This window comes from Augochlora pura, chromosome 3 (genome assembly GCF_028453695.1).
Source record: "Augochlora pura isolate Apur16 chromosome 3, APUR_v2.2.1, whole genome shotgun sequence".
Taxonomy (NCBI): Eukaryota; Metazoa; Arthropoda; class Insecta; order Hymenoptera; family Halictidae; genus Augochlora; species Augochlora pura.
This window is the reverse complement of record NC_135774.1, coordinates 3,862,556-3,868,555: the sequence shown is the minus strand read 5'-3', so window position 1 is coordinate 3,868,555 and position 6,000 is coordinate 3,862,556.

Here is a 6,000-nt window from a genome sequence, read left to right as displayed (position 1 = left end):
AGTGATAGGAGAGCGTGAAGGGTCTTGAACAGAATCTACTCTCGTTGATTATAACGCAACCCAGTCGGTTTATTTCGGGACTTCTACAGGGCGTTTTCTGCTCCTGGATGTCGTCTCGGCCGCTTCCTCTGGCGCGGTCGGATATTTCCTGACGCCTGGCGAGAGTTAGGTTGCGTCTGGTTTCTGTAAATAATAAATGATGGCCGGAGCCACCAACAGAATGAGTAACGCTGTCAATCAGCTATTTGTTTTCCCAACTCAGCTGGGCAACAGCGAAACGCGTGCTTCAGCGAGAAGGGGGCCACTCAGTCGTGAATCCGTACTGAGTGAGCCGTCTTTTTACCCGCACCGGTGTCTCCTTTGAAAGCCAAGGAATGCATTCGGCGACGAGCGCGTGGGATCGTACGTTAGTTACGGTCTCCCCACGGTCAAACCACGGTCTCACCCTCTATAGTCCAGGACGGCCGATGTCCCGTCGGTTATTCCGACTATCGATAAACGGCCGCTCTACGCAGATTCGGAATTTTCCATCGAATTTGCGGGCAGTCCTGGCTAGAGGGATGCACTTCTGCTCGGCACTCGTCCACCGGAGGTCGTAAATCTCCGGCAGATCTGTCCCACGAGTGACACGTCGTTGGTTCTCTGATCGACACTCTCACTCCTATTCCAAGGTGCACGGGCCTCAAGGAGCAACGGGGAGAGGGGAGGCTACCAGGATTTGCAACTTCCATGCCAAACCCCAATACATCCCGTTGAGCAGTTTGTTAAAAAACTGCCGGAGCTCGATAACTAGGCAAGTGCAAGACATGCACCTCCTGCTGCTCACCTAGCGTGGGTGTGGAACTTAACGCTCTCATAACCCTGGATGGCCCATCAGTGTGGATCCACCCAAGAGAAACCATTCAGCAAGGCCAGTCAATCGTAGGTCCTCGCCGAACGCCGTATACTTCAAACAGAAATGCAAGACAGTTGCTCTTAACGAATTCAGCTGTCTAGCGAGTCAGGGAAAGATTGTTGAAGCGACCCGGTCGATCAACACGTGCACTGTAACAGTACAGGACGCACCGAACTCGGAATGTTCGCTTATCACCTGAACGCTCTATAAAGGCAGTACAAACTCACAGCTCGAGCACAGCAATAATGCAGACCGAGCGGAGGGTGTAGGCTCTAATCTCTCTAATTGTGCTGGAGAAAGCACAGCACAACTAGAGTCGCTTTTCGGTAGAAAACGCGCGAATGGAATACACATTCGAACTCTTAACCTTACCGAAAGCTCGAATCGTGGCTGCTTCCAGAAGAAAGTCTCTGGTCGGCCTCTTTCCTTTCGTTACACGAAGACTATGGCACTCGACTGGCGAACGATGTTCCTCGTTGCGGGTCACAGCAAAGAATCCTAATGCACGACGAACGGAGGTGCCTCGGAAAGGAACTTCGGGCACCGTTGCGGTTCATCGGCTATATTCGGGAAGTTAGCATTACCGTTCTAACTTGCCGATTCCCTCTCTCTCTCTATACCTGGTTACTAAGCAAATTTCGACGAAGGCCGTGAAATTTCCTTTGTCCTTTGTGTACCGTTCCGATTTCGATTTCGTATTGGTTGTCGTTCGTTTTTTGCCGAGGTCGCCGAGTCCCGTACGTCGCCGAGTCGAAGTGTTTTCGACCGGGAGTCGTGACTCCAAGCGTTCTCAGGCAAAAACTGACTCCGATAAAAACTTCGTATCGCTCTCGAGGAATTCCCTTCGAAAATTAACGCGATATTTAAACAATCTGGTTGTAACTTATTTTGGGGTCTACTATTTTTATTATATTGTTTATTTTTTTGTCATTTGTTATTTTTAAGTTTTTAATGATTTGTTTGGTTTCTTTTTGTTTAGAAATATGGATGGGGCATCCTCTATAAGAGGCCGGAAGTCCGCTATTGCCCCATAGCGCGCATTTTAATTGTTCTTTGTTGTCTATTGAGTTAGTGGCCGACGCGTTTATTATTGAGCATTTACCGGATTCATGGTTTATGGCGCATTTTACGCATCGATGGGTTATGTTGCAGTTATTAGACGAGTGACCTAAGCCCTGACAATTCCAGCATTGAACTGTTTGGTTACTGCGTAATTTGTCCGTGTGAATAGATTGGTATAATAGTCTGTTTATTTGGTTTATTTTATTTACATTGCTGTCTGGGGAGAGATGGACCACGAAGATGGGTAGCTCGGTATTTGTTTCGATAGATTTTTTTGTTTTGAACCGGTTTACCTTTAAGAAGACAAGTTCGTCAATTTTTAGGTTATTTAATTCATTGAGAATGATATTTTCATCAAAGCTGCCTACCAGATTCTTTAGGAGCACTATATTTTGTTTTTCATATTTAGGGGTGTATGTGTAGTATTAAATGTCTGCATCTTTAAAAAGTTTTAACATGGCCTGGTAATCGGTCGGGTTTTCTATATAAAGAGCGTGACGGTCCTTATTGTTGGATTTTGTGTGAAAGATTCCGGAAAATGGATTGTTCAGTTGTTTTTGTCACTAAGTGGTTGAAAACTATTGTCGCACTTGTAACCGGGTGGAATTTCTAAGACTTCGGGTCCTTGAGAATTACGACCAAATCTTACCGGTTACTCTCGATTTGATCGTGAACACGGTTCGTGCTTGCAGGCACTGGAAGACGGAAAGGATATTACCACGAGAAATGTAGACAAAGGAGTTTATTTTATGACGGTACAGTGTGAATATGTTTATACGCTTATAGGACGCAGATAAATTACGCGACGGAATAACGATCCCGGGTTCCACGCCTGGAAGTTGTGATATCTGAATAAGAATATGGTTGGTTGCCTGGCAACGCTGGCGAAAAATGACGCGTCCCGACGACTGGGGACTGCCTCACAGGAGCATGCACTGCCAATTGCTTGGAGGTGTTATGCCCGAGGAGGCTGCCAACTCATGCTCGGCTCGCAACAAGAGAAGACTCGATCGAGAGCATGCCGAGAAGACAGCAACGGTCATGTCGTTTATTTCGCGCATCGCCAATAGCGATCGAAATCTCGCCTCTCGTATCCCAAGAGGAAATCAGTCGATCGATTGGCGATCTGTGTCCGCAAGCAGGTTGAAACTGGGCTCAGTGTTGCGGGACACCTGTTCGGTGTCCATAATGCACGGCGGCAGTCCGACCCTCTTGTAGACAGACCTTCACTCGTTCTTAAGCGTTCGTGTCCAGCCCGATGCTTCGTAAATCGGTCGCTCGTCGGACGAGAGAGAATGAAGTTACATTAGTAACAGTAGATGTAGCAGTCGCCAACTGTAGTTTGTACCTTAAGATCTAAGGGCGACAAGGTCTGTTTGCCTCCGTGACCGGATCGGTTTGATCTCCTAGATTGTGTAGCGGTTTCGACCGACGGACAACTTCTCCCGAAACTACCTATTTTGCTTCCAGACGCAGAGTGAGTCCTCGAGCTCGCATCAATCTCCTCCGATCGGGATCTCCGAGGGAGCTGATGCGTGCGCGTCGCGGCGCCGCGGAAGGGGTAGTCACGCCACACTCACACTGTTGAGGATTGCTGAGCGAGAGTTTTATGGCGGGGGGCCATGTGCTTGGGACCCTTGGAATCGGCCAGGATATGGGCCTGTCACCCGCTTCGTTAGAAAGTAGTTTTGCGATTGTTCCAAGGCACATGGTCGACACTCTTGGCCATTAGCGGTATTGCCCCGCCATAAACGCGGAACCCTATGCCCATAGCGCGGCGCGGATCGCGGAAAACGGCACGTTCTGGGACAACAGGCAATTAAGGGAATGGGATGCAGATGTCGGGAATTTTCCAGGCCCACGCGCGACCTGGAACTCCCTGGCAAACGTTGCGGCACTGCCACTTCCTAGGTCCCAGGCGTTGTCTTTTGGGCTTGTCGCAATTGGGCGGCTTTCCTCAGCACCCACCCCTAATTTGCAAGAGTAGGGCGGACCGAGGTGACGTTATCGGCGAACTTCGATCCGCACACCAGATACATTTCGGAATTCAGAAATACAACGTAAAATAGACATAGCTTCGAATTCTTAGACATACTAGCAACTCGTAAAAATCTTGAATACATTCCATGTATCTCCACCGGAGAGTGTAAATATATTTGTTGTTAACATTCACGGTGTAAATTTGTTCCTCCTGCTAGTGGAGGTGGTCCTTCGAGTTAGTCGACACAATACGTGTAAATTTCTCAAGGCTCGAACGATTTACAAAGCTCTAACCATTCCGCTAACCGATTGAGTTGTAATGATGTACAATCTTCAATTTTCCGATTTTTTGGGGGTTTTTCATTTTTGATAATCACAGCTTGTAACTGAAAAATCTATGACCCGGTCATAGGCCGCGCCAGGACAGGCCTAGAGACACCCCTTCCACGCTAGGTACAGTGCTCACTCAGGTACCGAGTTGTACGGAGTATAAATACGGGCCGTTTTCGGTAAAAAACGAAGAGTACTGAAGGAAACTTAGAAAAAGACGTGTCCCCGCGACGTGGCACTCCTGCAGAAACCAGACTTTCATCGAGGACGACCTGACTGCCGAACATCTGATGCGCTGAAACGTTCGTCTTGACCAAACCCTCCCCGTGCAAACGGACATTCTACGTGGAGCCCAGGACTACCCGCCTAGGACCGGAACTCAACGTGGTTTCCCGAAAACACGACAACGTTACACCCTTTTTTTTTTTAAGACGCGGGAAATTTGCATGTCAGACGCCCCCGTAACTCGGGGGCGTTGACGGGGGCAGTGTAGGTTTCGAACCACTAAAACCCCCGCGGCGACCTTCGGACGCAGATCCTCCATCTGACGGATTCGGGGGAGCCACGGGAACTCTCAAAGAACACTACCGCGGCTCCCCCTCGCCTTGGCCGGTCGTCTCGCCTTTGACGGCCGGCCGCGTCCCGGGGGGAGTGGCTTATTAACTCCCCCATTGCCTCCTCGGTGCAGGGAGGCCGTGCCCCGCACCGCAACTACTCGGCGGCCGCATCATCAGTAACCAGGGCCCCTGCCCCGGGTACCACGGCCGCCCGGGAGGACGGAGATGCCCAAGACGAGCGTTCCGACTCCGCTCGGCGGCCACCTTCTGTAGCATAACTTGCTCACAGAAGGAAACCGCCGCCCTCCACTTCCTCTCGCTCTCCAGCATGACCCCAACTAATGCTGGAAGCGAGAGGTCGTGACCTACTTCTAACTGTAGGGCTCGGCACAACGCTGAAAAGACGAGGCATTCCTCCAGCATGTGCTGCGCCGAGTCTCCCTTCTCACCACAATGGTGGAAAACCGCCGCCGCTTCCCGACCGATGCGTCGCAGGTAGACGCCAAAGCACCCATGGCCCGTAAAGACCTGCGTCGCTCAATAGGTGAGCCCGCCGTGCCGTCTCTCCCGCCACCGATGGAGGTGTGGCAGGAGAGCCCCGGCGACCCGCTCATCGGCGTGGATCCCGAGGTCCCTCGAGATTGAGCAACAAGCGACCCAGCTTATTCACCACCCTCTCGACTCGGAAGACGAGACGGCTGATATGCGGCCCGAAACTCCAGCGGCTCGTGAGGGTGAGACCAAGGTACCTCATCTCGGACCTCACCTCAACGCAGACCCCCTCGACCCGGACCCACGACCTAGGAGGCGCCCGAAACCGAGGCCGAGCAAACCAAATGGCCTCGGTCTTTTCCGGCGCAATCGCCAACACCAGGCCACGGATCCTCGCGACGACGATTGCCACCGCAACTTCGACCCGACGGATGGCCCTCTCGCAGTTCATCCCAACGACCACCATCAAAGTGTCGTCTGCATAGCAGACGAGGGTGGCGCCGCACAGCGGGCCCAACAGCGATTCTAGCTAATAAAAATTCAAAAATCCAATGTTGCCAGAATCGATAAATGTTGGTGTCCCGTGCCTCTCAGGGAGTTGACAACTACCTGACTATCATAAAATAGTGACCTGGCGTAAGGGTTTTTCCGTAGGCACCTTGAAAGTCAAGAAAAATCGGCATT